This window comes from Ranitomeya imitator, chromosome 1 (genome assembly GCF_032444005.1).
Source record: "Ranitomeya imitator isolate aRanImi1 chromosome 1, aRanImi1.pri, whole genome shotgun sequence".
Classification (NCBI taxonomy): Eukaryota; Metazoa; Chordata; class Amphibia; order Anura; family Dendrobatidae; genus Ranitomeya; species Ranitomeya imitator.
Genome location: NC_091282.1, coordinates 645,052,676 through 645,078,508, shown reverse-complemented (window position 1 = coordinate 645,078,508; position 25,833 = coordinate 645,052,676).

The following is a 25,833-nucleotide window of genomic DNA, read 5'->3' as shown; positions in this document are numbered from 1 at the left end:
CTAAATTTCTGAGTTTCAAAAATAATTGTAAACTATTTCTGGCTTTGAAACCTCGCTCCTCTGGTGACCCAGTTCAACAAGTTAGGATCATTATTTCTTTTTTACGTGGCGACCCTCAGGACTGGGCATTTTCTCTTGCGTCAGGAGATCCTGCATTAAGTAATATCGATGCGTTTTTCCTGGCGCTCGGATTGCTGTACGATGAACCTAATTCAGTGGATCAGGCAGAGAAAAATTTGCTGGCTCTGTGTCAGGGTCAGGATGAGATAGAGGTATATTGTCAGAAATTTAGAAAGTGGTCCGTACTCACTCAATGGAATGAAGGTGCGCTCGCAGCTATTTTCAGAAAAGGTCTCTCTGAAGCCCTTAAGGATGTCATGGTGGGATTTCCTATGCCTGCTGGTCTGAATGAGTCTATGTCTTTGGCCATTCAGATCGGTCGACGCTTGCGTGAGCGTAAATCTGTGCACCATTTGGCGGTATTATCTGAGCATAAACCTGAGCCTATGCAGTGTGATAGGACTTTGACCAGAGTTGAACGGCAAGAACACAGACGTCTGAATGGGCTGTGTTTCTACTGTGGTGATTCCACTCATGCTATCTCTGATTGTCCTAAACGCACTAAGCGGTTCGCTAGGTCTGCCACCATTGGTACGGTACAGTCAAAATTTCTTTTGTCCGTTACCTTGATCTGCTCTTTGTCATCTTATTCTGTCATGGCATTTGTGGATTCAGGCGCTGCCCTGAATTTGATGGACTTGGAGTATGCTAGGCGTTGTGGGTTTTTCTTGGAGCCCTTGCAGTGTCCTATTCCATTGAGAGGAATTGATGCTACACCTTTGGCCAAGAATAAGCCTCAATACTGGACCCAGCTGACCATGTGCATGGCTCCTGCACATCAGGAGGTTATTCGCTTTCTGGTGTTGCATAATCTGCATGATGTGGTCGTGTTGGGGTTGCCATGGCTACAAGTCCATAATCCAGTATTAGATTGGAAATCCATGTCTGTGTCCAGCTGGGGTTGTCAGGGGGTACATGGTGATGTCCCATTTCTGTCTATTTCGTCATCCACCCCTTCTGAGGTTCCAGAGTTCTTGTCTGATTACCGGGATGTATTTGATGAGCCCAAGTCCGATACCCTACCTCCGCATAGGGATTGTGATTGTGCTATCGATTTAATTCCTGGTAGTAAATTCCCAAAAGGTCGACTGTTTAATTTATCTGTGCCTGAGCACGCCGCTATGCGGAGTTATGTGAAGGAGTCCTTGGAGAAGGGGCATATTCGCCCGTCATCGTCGCCATTAGGAGCAGGTTTCTTTTTTGTGGCCAAGAAGGATGGTTCGCTGAGACCTTGTATTGATTACCGCCTTCTTAATAAGATCACGGTTAAATTTCAGTACCCCTTGCCGTTGTTATCTGATTTGTTTGCTCGGATTAAGGGGGCTAGTTGGTTCACCAAGATAGATCTTCGTGGTGCGTATAATCTTGTGCGTATTAAGCGAGGCGATGAATGGAAAACTGCATTTAATATGCCCGAGGGCCATTTTGAGTATCTAGTAATGCCATTCGGACTTGCCAATGCTCCATCAGTGTTTCAGTCCTTTATGCATGACATCTTCCGAGAGTACCTGGATAAATTCCTGATTGTGTACTTGGATGACATTTTGATCTTCTCGGATGATTGGGAGTCTCATGTGAAGCAGGTCAGAACGGTGTTTCAGGTCCTGCGTGCTAATTCTTTGTTTGTGAAGGGATCAATGTGTCTCTTTGGTGTGCAGAAGGTTTCATTTTTGGGGTTCATCTTTTCCTCTTCTACTATCGAGATGGACCCTGTTAAGGTCCAAGCCATCCATGATTGGACTCAGCCGACATCTCTGAAAAGTCTGCAAAAGTTCCTGGGCTTTGCTAATTTTTATCGTCGCTTCATCTGCAATTTTTCTAGTATTGCTAAACCATTGACCGATTTGACCAAGAAGGGTGCTGATGTGGTCAATTGGTCTTCTGCTGCTGTGGAAGCTTTTCAAGAGTTGAAGCGTCGTTTTTCTTCTGCCCCTGTGTTGTGTCAACCAGATGTTTCGCTTCCATTCCAGGTCGAGGTTGATGCTTCTGAGATTGGAGCAGGGGCTGTTTTGTCGCAGAGAAGTTCTGATTGCTCGGTGATGAAACCATGCGCCTTCTTTTCCAGGAAGTTTTCGCCTGCTGAGCGAAATTATGATGTTGGCAATCGAGAGTTGCTGGCCATGAAGTGGGCATTCGAGGAGTGGCGTCATTGGCTTGAAGGAGCTAAGCACCGCGTGGTGGTCTTGACTGATCATAAGAACTTGACTTATCTCGAGTCTGCCAAGCGGTTGAATCCTAGACAGGCTCGTTGGTCGCTGTTTTTTGCCCGTTTTGACTTTGTGATTTCGTACCTTCCGGGCTCTAAAAATGTGAAGGCGGATGCTCTGTCTAGGAGTTTTGTGCCCGACTCTCCGGGTTTATCTGAGCCGGCGGGTATTCTCAAAGAGGGAGTAATTGTGTCTGCCATCTCCCCTGATTTGCGGCGGGTGCTGCAAAAATTTCAGGCTAATAAACCTGATCGTTGCCCAGCGGAGAAACTGTTTGTCCCTGATAGGTGGACGAATAAAGTTATCTCTGAGGTTCATTGTTCGGTGTTGGCTGGTCATCCTGGAATCTTTGGTACCAGAGAGTTAGTGGCTAGATCCTTTTGGTGGCCATCTCTGTCGCGGGATGTGCGTTCTTTTGTGCAGTCCTGTGGGATTTGTGCTCGGGCTAAGCCCTGCTGTTCTCGTGCCAGTGAGTTGCTTTTGCCCTTGCCGGTCCCGAAGAGGCCTTGGACACATATCTCTATGGATTTTATTTCAGATCTTCCCGTCTCTCAAAAGATGTCAGTCATTTGGGTGGTCTGTGATTGCTTCTCTAAGATGGTCCATTTGGTACCCTTGTCTAAATTACCTTCCTCCTCTGATTTGGTGCCATTGTTCTTCCAGCATGTGGTTCATTTACATGGCATTCCAGAGAATATAGTTTCTGACAGAGGTTCCCAGTTTGTTTCGAGGTTTTGGCGAGCCTTTTGTGCTAGGATGGGCATTGACTTGTCTTTTTCCTCGGCTTTCCATCCTCAGACTAATGGCCAGACCGAACGAACCAATCAGACCTTGGAAACATATCTGAGATGCTTTGTTTCTGCTGATCAGGATGACTGGGTGTCCTTTTTGCCTTTGGCTGAGTTCGCCCTTAATAATCGGGCCAGCTCGGCTACCTTGGTTTCGCCGTTTTTCTGCAACTCTGGGTTCCATCCTCGTTTCTCTTCAGGGCAGGTTGAGTCTTCGGACTGTCCTGGTGTGGATACTGTGGTGGACAGGTTGCAGCAGATTTGGACTCATGTAGTGGACAATTTGACCTTGTCCCAGGAGAAGGCTCAACGTTTCGCTAATCGCAGACGCTGTGTGGGTCCCCGACTTCGTGTTGGGGATTTGGTTTGGTTATCTTCGCGTCATATTCCTATGAAGGTTTCCTCTCCTAAGTTTAAACCTCGTTTCATTGGTCCGTATAGGATTTCTGAGGTTCTTAATCCTGTGTCTTTTCGTCTGACCCTTCCAGATTCTTTTTCCATACATAACGTATTCCATAGGTCATTGTTGCGGAGATACGTGGCACCTATGGTTCCATCTGTTGATCCTCCTGCCCCGGTTTTGGTGGAGGGGGAGTTGGAGTATATTGTGGAGAAGATTTTGGATTCTCGTGTTTCAAGACGGAAACTCCAGTATCTGGTTAAGTGGAAGGGTTATGCTCAGGAAGATAATTCCTGGGTCTTTGCCTCTGATGTCCATGCTCCCGATCTTGTTCGTGCCTTTCATATGGCTCATCCTGGTCGTCCTGGGGGCTCTGGTGAGGGTTCGGTGACCCCTCCTCAAGGGGGGGGGGGTACTGTTGTGAATTCTGTGGCAGAGCTCCCTCCTGTGGTCACAAGTGGTACTTCGGCTGATTCTCTCTGTGAGCTTCCGTTGGTGGAGGAGAGTGGTACTGCGGCTTCTGAGTTTCCTTCCTCAGGTGATGTGGTGATGTCATTAGGTGCTGCTCTATTTAACTCCACCTAGTGCTTTGATCCTGGCCTCCAGTCAATGTTCTAGTATTGGACCTGTTTCCTCCTGGATCGTTCCTGTGGCTTGCTGCTCTGCATAGCTAAGTTCCGCTTTTGCTATTTTGATTGCTGTTTTTTTCTGTCCGGCTTGCTATTTGTTTTTTCTTGCTTGCTGGAAGCTCTGGGATGCAGAGGGCGTACCTCCGTGCCGTTAGTTCGGTACGGAGGGTCTTTTTGCCCCCTTTGCGTGGTTTTTTGTAGGGTTTTGTGTTGACCGCAAAGTTACCTTTCCTATCCTCGCTCTGTTCAGAAAGTCGGGCCTCACTTTGCTAAATCTATTTCATCTCTACGTTTGTCTTTTCATCTTAACTCACAGTCATTATATGTGGGGGCTGCCTTTTCCTTTGGGGTATTTCTCTGAGGCAAGGTAGGCTTATTTTCTATCTTCAGGCTAGCTAGTTTCTCAGGCTGTGCCGAGTTGCATAGGGAGCGTTAGGCGCAATCCACGGCTGCCTCTAGTGTGGTTGGAGAGGATTAGGGATTGCGGTCAGCAGAGTTCCCATGTCTCAGAGCTCGTTCTATGTTTTTGGGTTATTGTCAGGTCACTGTATGTGCTCTGACTTCTATGTCCATTGTGGTACTGAATTACCTTATCATAACAGAGATGTGTCTGCTGCTAGAACTCTGTGTGGCATTGACCTGGTCTCTAATCTGAACTGCTGTTAACCTGCGATTTCTGAGGCTGGTGACTCGGATAAACTTATCCTCAGAAGCAGAGGTGACTCTTGGTCTTCCTTTCCTGGGGCGGTCCTCATGTGAGCCAATTTCTTTGTAGCGCTTGATGGTTTTTGCAACTGCACTTGGGGACACTTTCAAAGTTTGCCCAATTTTTCGGACTGAATGTCCTTAATTTCTTAAAGCAATGATGCCCACTCGTTTTTCTTTGCTAAGCTGCTTTTTTCTTGCCATAATGCAAATTCTAACAGTCTATTCAGTAGGACTATCAGCTGTGTATCCACCAGACTTCTGCACAACACATCTGATGGTCCCAACCCCATTTATAAGGCAAGAAATCCCACTTATTAAACCTGACAGGGCACACCTGTGAAGTGAAAACCATTCCCGGTGACTACCTCTTGAAGCTCATCAAGAGAATGCCAAGAGTGTGCAATATGCAAATTGCCTCTTCAGAGAAAAAGAGGACTTAAACTCTATAGCGTCACCTGTTGGAAGTAGCGATCCTACAATCCTACTGTGTCCAGTTTTGGGCACCGGTGCTCAGGAAGGATATAATGGAACTAGAGAGAGTACAAAGGAGGGCAACACAATTAATAAAGGGGATGGGAGAACTACAATACCCAGATAGATTAGCGAAATTAGGATTATTTAGTCTAGAAAAAAGATGACTGAGGGGCGATCTAATAACCATGTATAAGTATATAAGGGGACAATACAAATATCTCGCTGAGGATCAGTTTATACCAAGGAAGGTGACGGGCACAAGGGGGCATTCTTTGCGTCTGGAGGAGAGAAGGTTTTTCCACCAACATAGAAGAGGATTTTTTTACTGTTAGGGCAGTGAGAATCTGGAATTGCTTGCCTGACGAGGTGGTGATGGCGAACTCAGTCGAGGGGTTCAAGAGAGACCTGGATGTCTTCCTGGAGCAGAACAATATTGTATAATACAATTATTAGGTTCTGTAGAAGGACGTAGATCTGGGGATTTATGATGATGGAATATAGGCTGAACTGGATGGACAAATGTCTTTTTTCGGCCTTACTATGTTACTATGTTACAAGTCACAATCAACCCTTTAACGAGTCGTGCAAAGCAGTCATCAAAGCAGTCATCAAAGCAAAAGGTGGCTACTTTGAAGAACCTAGAATATAAGACATATTTTAAGTTGTTTCACACTTTTTTGCTAAGTATATAATTCCACATGTGTTAATTCATAGTTTTGATGCCTTCAGTGTGAATGTACAATTTTCATAGTCATGAAAATACAGAAAAATCTTTAAATGAGAAGGTGTGTCCAAACTTTAGGTCTGTACTGTATATATTTTTTTTTCTCTATGTTACAGGTGTGGGTACTCTCTGTAGTTGTGCCAGCATTGTCTCACCATTTATGCTAATAAAGGTGTTTTATTTCTATTTTGTGCTGCATATATTGTGTGACCTCTATAGAGTGCTTTCTTTTTTGGTTTCTCAATACTTTCCAAATGGTCTGCCATTCTTCCTAATTTCGCACATATGTGTCATAAATGATCACAAATATGATCATGTATCTATGATAGTTACCCAATAACGCTCAAACATATATGTATGTATTATGAGTATACAGTCTGCTCTGTTATTTAGATACTCATAATGCAGACTGCTGACAGGTGAGGTCACTGATTCCTCAGTGACCTGACCCCTTAGTTTGCATAATGATTAACTGTATATACTTAAAAAAAGCTTCTGGAGGCAGGTGCCAGCCGTGGCACCTGCTCTGCAGCATAATCGGATGTTTTGTGTGCCAATAATAATTTTTTTTCAGGTTATTCAGGTAGAGAAAAAAAAATCAGTTTGAAAATGGTGCTTGCCACACCCGTGCAGCAGCTGCTATTGGTGTCTGCAGGGTCAGTTTTAGAGAAAGTGGGGCTCTGGGCAAAAGTTTACAGCGGGGCTCCAAATGCTCACATATTCCACATCACACAAACATTTCGGCTGTATTTACAGGTGCAGAGTTCAGGACATTAAACAAGCGTGATCGACGGCATTGAACTTGTTCAATCCTTGTTCCCAAGGAAGAATGATGGGGACATATAGTCCCTGATACAATATAATGCAGATCCCATATAGTATAATGCACTCCCCATGGTCCTTGATAGAGTACAATGCAGACCCCTCTGGGTATACTGCAGCCCCCTCATAGAGTATACTGCAACCCCCCTCATAGAGTATACTGCAGCCCTCCTCAGAGCATACTGCAGCCCCCCTCAGAGCATACTGCAGCTACCCACACACAGACACAGTATAATGTATCTCACCACACACACAGTATAATGCAGCCCCCTCCACACACAGTATAGTGCAGCTCCACCAACACACAGTATAGTGCAGCTCCTCCAACACACAGTATAGTGCAGCTCCCCAACACACAGTATAGTGCAGCTTCCAACACACAGTATAGTGCAGCTCCCCCAACACACAGTATAGTGCAGCTCTCCCAACAGAGTATAGTGCAGCTTCCCCAACACACAGTATAGTGCAGCACCCCCAACACAGTACAGTGAAGCTCCCCCAACACACAATACAGTGAAGCTCCCCAACACACAGTATAGTACAGACACACATACGCACAGTATAATGCATCCCTTGCACTCTCACACTCACACAATAATGCATGCACACACACTCGTACAATACTCTCCTCCTTGATCCCCGCGCTGCTCCAGGCTCTGCTGCTCCGGTCTCATCGGTTTCACTGCTTGTACAGCGTGGCGCACGAAGAAGTGAAATCATTGCGTGCCTGCTGAGTCACAAGCTGAGGGGGAGTGATGGGAGAGGGAGTGTCAGCAGACGCGCTCTCCTCCATCACTGCTTTCAACTGTATCGGCGTCTATGATGCCAATAAGTTGAATCAGCGATGAAGGGGTGGTGCTGGGTCCCTCAGGCGCCGCTAATTTGACGCCCGTCACTGACTCAGCTGGGGGCCCCAGGAGGAGCTGTGGCAGTAGGCAGCTGCCTCTTCTACCTTCCCCTTACGCCCGCCCTGTGCAATAGCAGCTCGGAGATAGCCGAGGGATCAGTGACCTGTGAGCAGTCTGCATTATGAATATCTTATCAAAGCACCTAATGAAGGCCCCCCTCCAGGCCAGCCTTAAGGCACGAGCATATCATTAACTACAAACTGAAAATAAAGATTAAAGAACAACTACAAGATGGATTTCATCAACCAAGGCATCATTTTAATCAGTATAACAGCGCTGACCTGACACTGTGTGTAGGTTACTGTGCACAATCTTGCTGACAGGTTCCCTTTCTCATTCTCGCTCTCTCATTATTTTGGCATTTGGCAAAAATTAATAATTATAGTAATCGTAATTGTCCTAAAATGGGAACGGTTTATTCTAATGTCATGTCAGATATTGAGAAAAACATGTAGATGTGTCTTTTTATATAGTGTATGGAAACTTCAGGTTTCAACTGTAGTTGTAAAGTTGTAGAAACTATTCCCAGAGGTTGAAACTCAGAGTCGCACAGTTAATTCTAGGAGTCGTAGAGTTGATTCCCTATGTTGTCAGGGCTGCCACTAGAAATTTCGGGGCCCCATACTGGCAAAATTTTCGGGGCCCCCTTGAGACTCCGCCCAGGCTCCACCCCAGCCCCGCCTCCAGGCTCCACCCCTCGAACTGTTCACAGTCCCACCGCTCTCTCTTGGAAAAACTCCACTTCTCACCAATCACACATTAACAGTTCCCATCACCAGATCCCATACATAGCAGGCAGCTTTTGTTTTGGCCAAAAGATTTTTTAAGCCGCCACCATAACATGGTAGACACTTTTGGCCGGGTCCTACTCTACTGTAACCTATTAAATATTTGTTAAAATATGCAATACAATTTAGGTATATTTTTATTTATTTTTCAATTTTTAAAATGACCAATAATATCACATAGAAGGAACAAATACCACAACACCATGACCAGATGACATATTACCACCACAGTGATCGAATAATATCACATACAAGGAACAAATACCACAACACCATGACCAGACCACATATTACCACCACAATGATCGAATAATATCACATACAAGGAACAAATACCACAACACCATGTCCAGACCACATATTACCACCACATAGTGACTGAATACTACAATTCTGATCAGTAATTTAAAAAAAAGCACCATACTATCACCATAAGTGCCATAATACACAGGAGATCTGTACTTAGTATGCAGTGTCTGTGTACAGATAATATAGTGATCACTAGTGAAATTATACACAGGAGCTCTGTATACAGTGTATAGTGTCAGTGTATAGGTAACACACTGACTCACCAGTGACGTCTCTAGGTGAAGTCCTTCATCTTTCATCCAGCACAGACCGCCATCATTTCATCCAGCCAGGACTTCTCTCTGCAGGAAATAACACAGTTATCTCGAGCTCCGCTTGCAGAACACATTACTTAATTTTTCACAACTTCTACATTACACCACATGAAGAAGGCAACATAGTATCACTCTATACAGTAACAGGACCACCCCCCATTTAAAACAGTATACTCAAAAAATAAAATAAATACATCACTGCAGTAATAATATCCCTAAATTAGCCCCTATGGTTTTAATAATATCCCCCAGCCTGGCCCCGTGTGTCTCATTCCTGGCGTCAGCCAGATGTTCTCCCATCCTGCCCTCATGAGTATCCATTCTGCCCCATATGATCTCCCCATCCTGCCCCATATGATCGCCCCATGTGATCTCTCCATCCTGCCCCATCTGTCTCCATCATATCCATCCTGCCCCATGATCCTGCACGATCTGTCTCCAATTCTGCCCCCAGTGTCTCCAATCATGCCCCATGTCTCCATTCTGCCCCCTATGTCTCCAACCATGCCCCCATGTCTGCAATCCTGACACTTGTCTCCAATCATGCCCCCTGTGTCTCCATTCTGCCCCATCTGTCTCCAATCCTGCCCCATCTGTCTCCAGTCATGCCCCCATGTCTTTCATCCTGCCCTGTGTCTCCAATCATGCCCCGTATCTCCATTCTGCCCCGTGTCTCACATTCTGCCCCAATGTCCAGCATTCTGCCCCTGGGTCTCACAGTCTGCCCCTGTGTCCAGCATTCTGCCCCTGTCACTGTGTCCAGCATTCTGCCCCTGTCACTGTGTCCAGCATTTCTGCCCCACTGTGTCCAGCATTCTGCCCCACTGTCTCCAGCATTCTGCCCCACTGTCTCCAGCATTCTGCCCCACTGTGTGTCCAGCATTCTGCCCCACTGTGTGTCCAGCATTCTGCCCCACTGTGTGTCCAGCATTCTGCCCCACTGTGTCTCGCATTCTGCCCCAGTGTCCAGCATTCTGCCCCTGTCACTGTGTCCAGCATTCTGCCCCACTGTGTCCAGCATTTCTGCCCCTGTCACTGTGTCCAGCATTCTGCCCCACTGTCTCCAACATTCTGCCCCACTGTATGTCCAGCATTCTGCCCCACTGTGTGTCCAGCATTCTGCCCCACTGTGTGTCCAGCATTCTGCCCCACTGTGTGTCCAGCATTCTGCCCCACTGTGTGTCCAGCATTCTGCCCCACTGTGTGTCCAGCATTCTGCCCCACTGTGTGTCCAGCATTCTGCCCCACTGTGTCCAGCATTCTACCCCACTGTGTGTCCAGCATTCTGCCCCACTGTGTGTCCAGCATTCTGCCCCACTGTGTGTCCAGCATTCTGCCCCACTGTGTGTCCAGCATTCTGCCCCACTGTGTGTCCAGCATTCTTCCCCACTGTGTGTCCAGCATTCTGCCCCACTGTGTGTCCAGCATTTCTGCCCCACTGTGTCCAGCATTTCTGCCCCTGTGTGTCCACCATTCTGTCCCACTGTGTGTCCAGCATTTCTGCTCCACTGTGTCCAGCATTTCTGCCCCTGTGTGTCCACCATTCTGTCCCACTGTGTCCAGCATTCTGCCCCACTGTGTCCAGCATTTCTGCCCCTGTGTGTCCACCATTCTGTCCCACTGTGTCCAGCATTTCTGCCCCACTGTGTCCAGCATTTCTGCCCCTGTGTGTCCACCATTCTGTCCCACTGTGTCCACCATTCTGCCCCACTGTGTCCAGCATTTCTGCCCCACTGTGTCCAGCATTCTGCCCCACTGTGTCCACCATTCTGCCCCACTGTGTCCAGCATTTCTGCCCCTGTGTGTCCAGCATTCTGCCCCACTGTGTCCACCATTCTGCCCCTGTGTGTCCAGCATTCTGCCCCACTGTGTGTCCACCATTCTGTCCCACTGTGTCCAGCATTTCTGCCCCTGTGTGTCCACCATTTTGCCCCACTGTGTCCAAAATTTCTGCCCCACTGTGTCCAGCATTTCTGCCCCTGTGTGTCCATCATCCTGCCCCCCGGCCCCCCCTGGATCGCAGCTCTCAAAGAAAAAAAAAAACCACGACTTCTTACCTGGCCATGCTCCTGCGCCGGGCGAAGATCCCCCCAGGCTCCACACAGACGCACTCGCCGGGCCCGGCGGCTGACAATGACTTCAGACGCCGGCGATGCCGGCGAGTGCGCACTGCGGCCCTATTCAGCTGCCAGCCTCAGACTGGCTGGCGGCTGTTAACTATTGACGTGCGGGCCCGCACGTCAATAGTGTGCCGCTGCCGCAGCGCCTGCAGGGGGGGCCCGGTGACCAGATGAGACGGGGCCCGATGCGGGCCCCCTCTGCTCACCGGGCCCCATACGCCAGTCACGGCTGTCATGCCCTGATGGCGGCCCATGTTGTGGAGGCAACACCCAGAGCCATAGAAGCATATTCAGAGGGAAGAGCCATTGAGGCGACACCAGTAGTGGTGAAGGCAATATAAAGAACTAGATATCCAGAGCCATATACTACTATAATACTGCTCCCTATGCACAACACTATAACTACTATTCCTGCTTCTTATGTTCTTATATTCCTGCTTCTTATGTACAGGAATATAACTAATATAGTACTGCTCCTATGGACAAGATTATAACTACTCTAATACTGATCCCATGTTGAAGAATATAACTACTATAATACTGCCCTCTATGTACAAAAATATAACTACTATAATACTGCTCCTTATGTAAATTATTATTTTCCAGCTTTATTTTCTCCATATCAACACTACAATACTACTGCCACATACCTTTAGGAAGGAATACTATATGTAATACTGGCTGATATAAGGAGACTGTACTATAATACTGCCCCCTCTGCCCAAAAATATATTTATTATAATATTGCCCCCTATGTACATGACCGCATATGCCGAGTACGGTCTTTTCCTACGTATGTAACCTAACCACTAAGACTGCCCACCGACCCAACCTTTTCCTTAAATAAAAACATAACCAATTATTCTTTTGGATATTTTGGCCACAGCGGCCAACTTTTATTAACAAAATTAACATAAACATAAATACAACAGTATAAATTCGAGGGGAGGGTTCTTGGAGCTAAAAAGATCTGGCAAAACCCCACAAGAGAAGATCGACCACCATATTACCCTCAGCCGTGAAAACCAGCTTGAGGGCACCGTACATCCCGTTCCGGGAAGAGAAAAAACCACCGACAGCTCCCAGGGTAAAACCCCGTCCAGAGCCCATACCAAAATGCCAGATCCAACCCCACCACATTTTAAATTGCCTGCAATTATGCTCCAATTCCTTCCCCCAACCAATCAGCGTCAACTCCAAGAACCCCCACCCCCCCACTGCCACTGTGACAATAAACAAATAAAATGCAAATAATGACCAAACACCCGCATACAAAGTGTAATCCCAAACCCCAAAAATGTCTTTTTTTTTTTTTTATAGATATATAACTTCCCTCGCCATATCAATATATAAACTCTGCCCAACAATTCCCCCCCCCCCCTTCATTAAAAAACCCCCAAGCACAAGCCAACAAGGGAGGGTGGGTGGGTCTTCCTTCTCCTGAATTAAGGTAGGGAATGGCGGTTTTCCCGCACTTTCCCTACTACCTCCCCCTTCTAAACCCCTCCCCTCCTTTCCATTCTCCTATCCCCAGCCGCAGCATTATTTAAAAAGACCGCCCGGCTCAAAGCAGTCATGGGGGGCCTCCTCCCAGCTGCGCTTTGTTCCAGCCCCCATCTAGAACATAACTCCTATAATACTGCCCCTATGTAGAAGAATATAACTACTAAAATACTGCTTCTATGTACAAGAATATAACTACTGTAATACTGCTCCTATGTACAAGAATATAATTACTATAACACTGCTCCCTATGTATAAGAATATAAATACTATAATACTGCCCCTATGTACAGGAATATAACTAGTATAGTACTGCTCCTTTTGTACAAGAATATAACTACTATAATACTGCCCCTATGTACAAGAATATAACTACTTTAAAACTGCTTCTTATGTACAAGTATATAACTACTATAATACTGCTCCTTATGCACAGGAATATAACTACTATGATACTGCTCCCTATGTACAAGAATATAACTACTATAATACTCCTCCTATGTACAAGAATATAACTACTATAATACTGCCTCCTATGTACAAGAATATACCTACTATAATACTGCCTCCTATGTACGAGAATATAACTACTATAATACTGCCCCTATGTACGAGAATATAACTACTATAATACTGCTCCTATGTACAAGAATATAACTCCTATAATACTGCCCCATGTGCAAGAATATAACTCCTATAATACTGCCCCTATGTACAAGAATATACCTACTATAATACTGCCTCCTATGTATGAGAATAGGACTACTATAATACTGCCCCTATGTACGAGAATATAACTACTATAATACTGCTCCTATGTACAAGAATATAATTACTATAATACTGCCCCTATGTAGAAGAATATAATTGCTATAATGCTGCCCCCTATGTACAAGAATATAACTACTATAATACTGCCCCTATGTACGAGAATATACCTACTATAATACTGCCCCCTATGTACGAGAATATAACTACTATAATACTGCCCCTACGTACAAGAATATAACTACTATAATACTGTCCCTATGTACAAGAATATAACTACTATAATATTGCTCCTATGTGCAAGAATATAACTACTATAATACTGCTCCTATGTACAAGAATATAACTACTATAATACTGCTCCTTATGTTCAAGAATATAAGTACTATAATACTGCCCCCTATATACGAGAATATACCTACTATAATACTGCCTCCTATGTACGAGAAGATAACTACTATAATACTGCCCCTATGTACAAGAATGTAACTACTATTATACTGCTCCTATGTACAAGAATATAACTCCTATAATACTGCCTTTATGTGCAAGGATATAACTCCTATAATACTGCCCCTATGTACAAGAATATAACTACTATAATACTGTCCCTATGTACAAGAATATAACTACTATAATACTGCCCCTATGCACAAGAATATAACTACTATATTACTGCTCCTATGTACAAGAATATAACTACTATAATACTGCTTCTATGTACAAAAATATAACTACTATAATACTGCTCCTTATGTACAAGAATATAACTACTATAATACTGCCCCTATGCACAAGAATACACCTACTATAATACTGCCTCCTATATATGAGAATATAACTACTATAATACTACCCATAGGTACGAGAATATAACTACTATAATACTGCTCCTATGTACAAGAATATAACTCCTATAATACTGCCCCAAGTACAATAATATAACTACTATAATACTGCCCCTATGTACGAGAATATAACTACTATAATACTGACCCAATGTACAAGAATATAACTACTATAATACTGCCTCTATGGACAAGAATATAACTACTATAATATTGCTCCTATGTACAAGAATATAACTCCTATAATACTGCTCCTATGTACAAGAATATAACTACTATAATACTGCCTCTATGTACAAGAATATAACTACTATAATATTGCTCCTATGTACAAGAATATAACTACTATAATACTGCTCCTATGTACAAGAATATAACTCCTATAATACTGCCCCCTATGTACAAGAATATAACTACTATAATACTGCTCCTATGTACAAGAATATAACTCCTATAATACTGCCCCTATGTGCAAGAATATAACTCCTATAATACTGCCCCCATGTACAAGAATATAACTCCTATAATACTGCCCCTATGTACAAGAATATAACTACTATAATACTGCCCCTATGTATGAGAATATAACTACTATAATACTGCCCCTATGTACAAGAATATAACTACTATAATACTGTCCCTATGTACAAGAATATAACTACTATAATACTGCCTCTATGTACAAGAATATAACTACTATAATACTGCCTCTATCTACAAGAATATAACTACTATAATATTGCTCCTATGTGCAAGAATATAACTACTATAATACTGCTCCTATGTACGAGAATATAACTACTATAATACTGCCCCTATGTACGAGAATATAACTACTATAATACTGCTCCTATGTACAAGAACATAACTCCTATAATACTGCCCCATGTGCAAGAATATAACTCCTATAATACTGCCCCTATGTACAAGAATATACCTACTATAATACTGCCTCCTATGTATGAGAATAGGACTACTATAATACTGCCCCTATGTACGAGAATATAACTACTATAATACTGGTCCTATGTACAAGAATATAACTCCTATAATACTGCCCCTATGTGCAAGAATATAACCCTATAATACTGCCCCTATGTACAAGAATATAACTACTATAATACTGCCCCTATGTACGAGAATATACCTACTATAATACTGCCCCCTATGTACGAGAATATAACTACTATAATACTGCCCCTACGTACAAGAATATAACTACTATAATACTGTCCCTATGTACAAGAATATAACTACTATAATATTGCTCCTATGTGCAAGAATATAACTACTATAATACTGCTCCTATGTACAAGAATATAACTACTATAATACTGCTCCTTATGTTCAAGAATATAAGTACTATAATACTGCCCCCTATATACGAGAATATACCTACTATAATACTGCCTCCTATGTACGAGAAGATAACTACTATAATACTGCCCCTATGTACAAGAATGTAACTACTATTATACTGCTCCTATGTACAAGAATATAACTCCTATAATACTGCCTTTATGTGCAAGGATATAACTCCTATAATACTGCCCCTATGTACAAGAATATAACTACTATAATACTGCCCCTATGTACGAGAATATAACAACTATAATACTGCCCCCTATGTATGAGAATATAACTACTATAATACTGCCCCTGTGTACAAGAATATAACTACTATAATACTGTCCCTATGTACAAGAATATAGCTACTATAATAGTGCCTCTATGTACATGAATATAACTACTATAATATTGCTCCTATGTACAAGAATATAACTACTATAATACTGCCCCTATGTACGAGAATATAACTACTATAATACTGCCCCTATGTACGAGAATATAACTACTATAATACTGCCCCTATGTACGAGAATATAACTTCTATAATACTGCCCCTATGTACAAGAATATAACTACTATTATACTGCTCCTTATGTTCAAGAATATAAGTACTATAATACTGCCCCTTATGTACGAGAATATACCTACTATAATACTGCCTCCTATGTACGAGAAGATAACTACTATAATTCTGCCCCTATGTACAAGAATATAACTACTATAATACTGTCCCTATGTACAAGAATATAACTACTATAATAGTGCCTCCATGTACATGAATATAACTACTATAATATTGCTCCTATGTACAAGAATATAACTACTATAATACTGCCCCTATGTATGAGAATATAACTACCATAATAATGCCCCCTATGTACGATAATATAACTTCTATAATACTGCCCCTATGTACAAGAATATAACTACTATAATACTGCTCCTTATGTTCAAGAATATAAATACTATAATACTGCCCCTTATGTACGAGAATATAACTACTATAATAGTGCCTCCTATGTACGAGAAGATAACTACTATAATACTGCCTCTATGTACAAGAATATAACTACTATAATACTGCTCCTATGTACAAGAATATAACTACTATAATACTGCCCCTATGTACAAGAATGTAACTACTATAATACTGCCTCTATGTACAAGAATATAACTACTATAATACTGCTCCTATGTACAAGAATATACTGTAACTACTATAATACTGCCTCTTTGTACAAGAATATAACTCCTATAATACTGCTGCTGTGTACAAGAATATAACTACTATAATACTGCGCCTATGTACAAGAATATAAATACTATAATACTGCTCCTATGTACAAGAATATAATTACTATAATACTGCTCCTATGTACAAGAATATAACTACTATAATACTGCTCCTATGTACAAGAATATTACTACTATAATACTGCTCCCTATGTACAAGAATATAACTACTTTAATACTGCTCCTATGTACAAGAATATAATTACTATAATACTGCCCCTATGTAGAAGAATATAATTGCTATAATGCTGCCCCCTATGTACAAGAATATAACTACTATAATACTGCCCCTATGTAGAAGAATATAACTGCTATAATGCTGCCCCTTATGTGCATCTATGGATAAACGTTCATCTCTGGCTAGGATCTCTGCCGTGTAGCTGCTCACTAGTCACCAGATACTTCAGTGAAGAGGTGGTACAGCTCCTTTCTGTAGGGATACCCTGAGAGAATCATTTCTCTTTTTCCTTCCCTACTTAATTGACTCCAGCAAAACCTGAATTTTCTATTTATATCTAACCAGTCGCTGGGAATGCGCTCAGAGGGATCCCAAGATATATATTTATCCAAGTCCTAAAATTGCATCCAATTATAGAAACGCAAAAAGATGAAAGTACGGAAAATTGCATAATGATGTTAAAGCTCTTCCACTTCCGAGGCTACGGCTGATTTTGCACCGCCAAACACGGCTTTCGAATATTCTCTGTTTTTTTATGTTGACTCCCCGAAAGCAAAATTTGCCTTGGAAGCGCTCATTGCTCTGAGCTTCCTGTGTGCTCATGAGCAAAGAACAAAAATCGGATTGTTTTGACGTTACAAAATTTTAGCCTCCTTTTTGCACTCAGTCCCTTTTTCCATGTAAGAACACGATGCTATAATGCTCCTGTTACCTGCTACAAAACATTTAGCTACCTGAATAAATATCATTATGATTACTGTATATTATTTTGCTATCAATATGATTACTGTATATTATTTTTATCGGTACAGATGGATCTTCACGACGCCATGCGTGCACTGCCGGAGCCCCCCGTTGAGCCTGCAGCGCTCTTCAGGAAAAGAAGTAAGAAAAAATGAACCGTCAGATTCTGTCTGTGCTGATCTGGGGAGATAATTTTATCTGAAGTCTAGGAAAGCGATCTTTAATTTCACCCACGCACCCGCAGCCGGCCGCCCTGGGGATGGCGCTTGGTGTGAGAACATGTCCGTTTCATATATATATATATTTTTTGCTGGCGATTCAGCAGGATAGCAGCGTTTCTTATCTCGTTTGCCTTGCTGCAAAAGAATTGTTTTGCTGTCTTTTGTCAAAGTGGCAGCTTCACTCGATAGGATTTATGGCCATCTAGCCACGCGGCGCATTAATAAAACGTAATCCATCTATTATTTAATATTCGGTCCTTTAGTGCCTGAATTAAAAGTAAAAGATTTGTTACAGGGGAGACATTCATCTCAGGAAATTACCTGAGGAATAACCTCTGCTTATCTGTGTCTTTATTGAAGTGTTAGAGTAAGGAAAGGGTATTGTTTTCAGGCCTGCCAAATCTCGTAGAGTGCGATAATTCGCATGAGAACACACTGAAAAAATACTTGTTCAGAGGTGGGACTATGTATCATGCAGCTATGTATTCTGCTATTTGCAATTACGTAAGAACCTCCTATATTTATGTACAGAACACCTGTATTCACAGGAGTATAAATATACATACACTTCAGAACTCTTAGGGATTGTTGGAACTGACATGCCTGAGTATTTTCTTCTCACCAGCCGTAAACTGAATCCCAGCAACTTAATTATCTTGACTATAAGCTATGACCCTCATAAATCAGCTATGATCTATGGTGAAACCTAGAATCAGGTATAGAGTTTTCTTACAGCACCTCCGCAGTGGAAATGCGGTATTACACCTTGTCCATTTATATCATTGGGTTGCATGTATAATATGAGATAGGGTAGATCCTCCAGAAAGAGAATCTCTTTCCAGTGGCTCTCTGCTTTGGCCCAGTGTTGAAGATCCTGAACAAAGGCCCACTAATTTTCCAATACGATGTATGGATATGGATTTTCCAAATTGAACACACCAAAAGGGTCACACTACTTAAGGGAATTTTTTTTTTAGTTTTGAGTTAATACATCTGGGCAGAAATTGAAGACCCAAATCAAATCTACAAATTGTCTCTTCAGAGAGGAAGAGGACTAGAACTCTAGTGTCACCTATTGGAAGTAGCAATCCTAACAGTCAATGTCAACCCTTTAACGAGCCTTGTCACATGACTTAAGGTACCTTCACACTAAACGACGCTGCAGCGATACCGACAACGATGTCGATCGCTGCAGCGTCGCTGTTTGGTCGCTGGAGAGCTGTCACACAGACAGCTCTCCAGCGACCAACGATCCCGAGGTCCCCGGGTAACCAGGGTAAACATCGGGTTACTAAGCGCAGGGCCGCGCTTAGTAACCCGATGTTTACCCTGGTTACCAGCGTAAAAGTAAAAAAAACAAACACTACATACTTACCTACCGCTGTCTGTCCCCGGCGCTCTGCTTCTCTGCACTCCTCCTGCTCTGGCTGTGAGCACAGCGGCCGGAAAGCAGAGCGGTGACGTCACCGCTCTGCTTTCCGGCTGACCGACGCTCACAGCCAGTGCAGGAGGAGTGCAGAGAAGCAGAGCGCCGGGGACAGACAGCGGTAGGTAAGTATGTAGTGTTTGTTTTTTTTACTTTTACGCTGGTAACCAGGGTAAACACCGGGTTACTAAGCGCGGCCCTGCGCTTAGTAACCCAATGTTTACCCTGGTTACCAGTGAAGACATCGCTGGATCGGTGTCACACACGCCGATCCAGCGATGTCAGCGGGAGATCCAGCGACGAAATAAAGTTCTGGACTTTCCTCAGCGACCAACGATCTCCCAGCAGGGGCCTGATCGTTGGTCGCTGTCACACAGAACGATTTCCTTAACGATATCGTTGCTACGTCACAAAAAGCAACGATATCGTTAACGATATCGTTATGTGTGAAGGTACCTTTAGGATACTAGCCAAACCAGAATCTCAATTTGCAGACACTGTGTTTCGGGGTACTGCCCCTCTTCAGTGCAAAGTGGAGATCTGGTTTGGCTGATTGAGAGGCGTCTGACCGGGATCCAAGAAGTATCGCTTCTCCTTGTGGAGAGTGACATGATAAGCATGTAGGTCATCTTGCGTGCACCAGCTTTTTCAGCTTTGCCCATAAATGTTCAGTAGGATTGAGATCAGTGCTTTGTGATGGCGGCTCCAAAGCATTGACTTTGTTATCCTTAAAGGGACACTGTCACCTGGATTTGGAGGGAACAATCTTCAGCCATGGAGGCGGGGTTTTTGGGTTTTTGATTCACCCTTTCCTTACCCGCTGGCTGCATGCTGGCTGCAATATTGGATTGAAGTTCATTCTCTGTCCTCCATAGTACACGCCTGCGCAAGGCAATCTTGCACAGCGCAGGCGTGTACTATGGAGGACAGAGAATGAACTTCAATCCAATATTGCAGCCAGCATGCAGCCAGCGGGTAAGGAAAGGGTGAATCAAAAACCCCAAAACCCCGCCTCCATGGCTGAAGATTGTTCCCTCCAAATTCAGGTGACAGTGTCCCTTTAAAGCCGCAATGCTCCTCTGGGAAATCAAATCTAGTATTTCTTAATTTATCACCTATTCCAGCTACAGAATAATGAAGAGATCCATTTATAAATAAAAACATCAACCTTAAATTGGCCATAAATTACATTAATGTTGATTTTGGGACCAAATAATTCTTCATGACTCTCCACAGATCCTGGTCCACCCATGAAATGTCACCAAGATCTCAGTCCACATTGAACTTGCCATGTGAACATGCAGTGCAGTCTGTGGCCGGCATATCATAGAGCAGTAGATACTGAATCTGTTCTTTCTATGCCTTTTTAGTTTAAGGCCGGCCTCACACTAGCGAGTTTTACGGACATATGAGAGGTGCAGAAAATACGGATTGCATACGGTACAATGCTTCTCTATGCCCCAGCTCCTATCTGCTGTATTTTACTGATCCGTATTATACAGTCTTCTACGGCTGTAGAAAATCACAGCATGCTGCGTTTGTCACCGTTTTGTGCAAAACATACGCCAATGAAAATCAATGGGGGCGAGAAAAATACGGATTACACACGGACCATGCATGTGATTTGCGAGAAATACGCACTAGTGTTCTATAGAAAAGCCGGCAATTCAGCGCGGTGTACAGTAAAATCACACTGGAAAAGCCGGTAATTCAATTGCCGGGTTTTGCAATATCCTTATCAAACCCGACAGGATATGAGACCTGGTTTACATACAGCAAACCATCTCATATCCCTTATATATTTATATATCCCTCACTAATAATGTAAGAAGTGTCTGTGTGTAAAATTTGGGAGCTCTAGGTGTTAAAATAAAGGGTTAAATCACGGAAAAATCTGGCATGGGCTCCCGCGCAATTTTCTCCACCAGAGTAGTAAAGCCAGTGACTGAGGGCAGATATTAATAGCCTAGAGAGCGACCAGGGTTATTGCCCCCCCTGGCTAAAAACATCTGCCCCCAGCCACCCCAGAAGCGGCACATCTGTAAGATGCGACTATTCTGGCACTTAGCCACTCTCTTCCCGCTCCCGAGTAGCGGTGGGATATGGGGTAATAAGGGGTTAATGTCACCTTGCTAATGTAAGGTGACATTAAGCCTGTTTAATAATGGAGAGATGTCAATAAGACATATATATTGTCTGCGTATTTGGTCTCTAAAAAACGAACCATATTTTTATACGTTGTGTGTGACTCCAGTCTTATAGTTTTGAATGACATCATTAGTTAAATTATATGATGTACTGAAAAATGGGATAAAAATTGTGAAACGGTGAAAAAAATGTAATTCCTTTCAATCTGCGGTAAAAGTGACCTGGCAACATGATTTTTAAGGTAAGGACGATTATAGTGATTCTATTTTATATGTTAAACAAAAAATGTAGACATTTGTAAAAAAAAAAAAATACAATACTGTTTATGTCACTATTTTCTGAGATCTATAAGTTTTTTTATATTTATAGAGCCGTGTCAGGACCTGATTTTGTGCTTGAGTTCTAGATTTTATTGCTTTTAATTGCATTTTTTGTGGGAGGCGCAGCAACCAAAAACGGTATTTTTGGCATTTAATTTTTTTTTTCATATCAGCATTTAACACACAGAATAAATGATTTTATAATTTCTACGGACATGACAATACCAAATACATGTGTATGTAGCAGAGTCTGGTAGAACACGATTAAAGGGACTCTGTCACCTGAATTTGGCGGGACTGGTTTTGGGTCATATGTAGTGTTGAGCGATACCGTCCGATACTTGAAAGTATCGGTATTGGATAGTATCGGCCGATACCCGAAAAATATCGGATATCGCCGATACCGATATCCGATACCAATACAAGTCAATGGGACATCAAGTATCGGAAGGTATTCTCATGGTTCCCAGGGTCTGAAGGAGAGGAAACTCTCCTTCAGGCCCTGGGATCCATAGGGATGTGTAAAATAAAGAATTAAAATAAAAAATATTGATATATTTACCTCTCCGGCGGCCCCTGAACTCAGCGCGGGTAACCGGCAGGCTTCTTTGTTCAAAATCAGCGCTTTTAGGACCTGAGAATCACGTCCCGGCTTCTGATTGGTCGCGGGCCGCCCATGTGACCGCCACGCGACCAATCACAAGCCGCGACGTCACCGCAAGCTATTAGCGCGCTCATTTTTGAAAAATGAGCGCGTTAATGACTTTCAAAGACGTAGCGGCTTGTGATTGGTCGCGGCCACGCGACCAATCACAAGCCGCGACGTCACCGCAAGCTATTAACGCACTCATTTTTAAAAATGAGCGTGTTAATGGCTTTCAAAGACGTAGCGGCTTGTGATTGGTCGCGGCCACGCGACCAATCACAAGCCGCGACGTCACCGCAAGCTATTAACGCGCTCATTTTTAAAAATGAGCGCATTAATGGCTTTCAAAGACGTAGCGGCTTGTGATTGGTCGCGTGGCGGTCAGATGGGCGGCCCGCGACCAATCAGAAGCCGGGACGTGATTCTCAGGTCCTAAAAGCGCTGATTTTGAACAAAGAAGCCTGCCGGTTACCCGCGCTGAGTTCAGGGGCCGCCGGAGAGGTAAATACAGTATATCAATATTTTTTATTTTAATTCTTTATTTTACACATCTCTATGTATCCGATACCGATACCCGATACCACAAAAGTATCGGATCCCGGTATCGGAATTCCGATACCGCAAGTATCGGCCGATACCCGATACTTGCGGTATCGGAATGCTCAACACTAGTCATATGGGCGGAGTTTTCAGGTTTTTGATTCACCCTTTCCTTACCCGCTGGCTGCATGCTGGCTGCAATATTGGATTGAAGTTCATTCTCTGTCCTCCATAGTACACGCCTGCGCAAAGCAATCTTGCCTTGTGCAGGCGTGTACTATGGAGGACAGAGAATGAACTTCAATCCAATATTGCAGCCAGCATGCAGCCAGCGGGTAAGGAAAGGGTGAATCAAACACCCGAAAACTCCGCCCATATGACCCAAAACCAGTCCCGCCAAATTCAGGTGACAGGTTCCCTTTAAATCCTAGCACTGCAGGTCTTGATTAGATGCACTTGGCTATCTTTGATTAAAAACCAGGGCCTGTGTTCTCTTGGGAGCTCTCAGGCTATGTGCACATGTTGCGGATTGGGGTGCAGAATTTTCTGCACAAAATCCACATCTCCTGGCAGAAAATGCAGGTGCGGATTAGACGCGTTTTTATGCGGATTTGGTACGTTTTTGTTGCGGATTTGATACGGATTTTGTGCGGATTTCTGTGTTTTTTACCTCTGCGGATTTCTATAATGGCATGCTACTTCTTTTGATCTGCAGCTGTTTTCATGCGGATTTTTCTGCACCATTAGCACAGCATTTTTTTTTTCTATTGATTTGCATTGTACTGTAAATCACTTTGCGCAACTGCAGCGTTTCTGGGTGGAAAAACACTGCGGATCCGCACTAAATCCGCATCGTGTGCACACAGCCTCCACACGGAGGGTAAGCCACAAAAGGTCATTGCTAAAGAAGCTGGCTGTTCACAGAGTGCGGTATCCAAGAATAGTAATGGAAATTTGAGTGGAAGGAAAAAGTGTGTTTAACGGGCTGGATGGTGGAACCACTGTGCCACAGCCCAAAGAAGACCTGGAGGGGTGTGACTAGGAGTCTCATCCAATCTGACTACGGACACGCAGCAGCTAGTGACACTGAGGTCCATGGAAAGACAAGGGAGGTGATCCAGGTGCTACTCCAGGACTGACCATGGATAGATGGCGGCTGACCCCTAGGAACGTATAGCTGGAATGGCCCAGGGGAATGTCCAACAGATGCAGGCAGGCAGAGAAGATGACAAGAACTGCAGGTGCAGAGAGAGAGGAACACTGGCGAGTGCAGCTGGCTCGGCTGTCATTGAGGTGATTACTGGCGGGTGCAGCTGGCTCAGCTGCCATTGAGGAAAGCACTGGCGGGTGCAGGGGACTCGGCTACCATTGAAGGAAGCACTGGCGGGTGCAGCAGAGTCGGCTACCGTAGAAGGAAGCACTGGTGGATGCAGCAGACCCTGCTACCACTGAAGGAAGTAATGGCGTGTGCAGCAGACTCGGCTACCGTAGAAGGAAGCACTGGTGGATGCAGCAGACAATGCTACCACTGAAGGAAGCAATGGCGGGTGCAGCAGGCTGAGATGCAAGTACAGGGACCTGAGAACTGACAAGCGTGTTAGGTACACACTCACAGCATTGCACAGGCACCTCAAGCTATTGGCTGGGGACACTTTAGAGCAGGCAGGGCCGGCGTTAGGGGCAGGCAGACTAGGCAGCGGCCTAGGGCTCCCACTGCCCTAGGGGCCCCCAGCCAGGGGCTGATATACCACCGATGCCACTACTCTGGGGCCAAGAGGTGGAGGGTGGCCCCTGCAGGCAGACCCATATCATGTAGCATTGGGCCCCTCTCACTCCCTCCTGTAATCATGCCAACATCAGCTGGGAAGAGAATGGCGCAGAGTGCAGAGGTTCAAAAGGGGGGCAGGGAGAGACGCAGGGAGAGACGCTGGCCAATGAACACTTTCCTCATCAGACTGAGGAGAGCGCTCATTGGCTGCTGTCTCTGTTCTCCAGCATGGCGCGTCCCAATGGTGACTGGTGAGTACTCACCTACAGTCAGGGGCCCCGCCGCACAGCACACAGGGAGTCAGGGACAGCAGTGGAGGAACAGTAGGACTTAAGTTGTATATCTGCTCCCTCCACTGTTCTCGGCAGGCTGCAGCATCTCCTCACAGAGAAGAGATGGGGGGGGGCTCCCTGCACGGGACAACATGGCAGCACCAGGGGGCTGATATCAGTGCTGTCTGCTCTGTGCCCCATCCCCCACAGTGGGTTCTGCAGCCCTCTCCAACTGAACTGACCTCCTCCAGGGCTCATCTGATCACCTGATATACAAGTTTAGTATGTGTGTGTATGTACAGTATGTGTGTATCTACTGTATGTGTATGCTTCTGTGTGTGTATCTGTGTATGCATGTACAGTATATGTGTATGTCTGTGTGTATAGTATATGTTTGTATCTGTGTATGTGCGATATAATTGTATGTATATATGGTATATATGTATGCAGTTGCGGATTATAATGAGGTCAATCTGGACGGTAGCCCACGGCCCAGT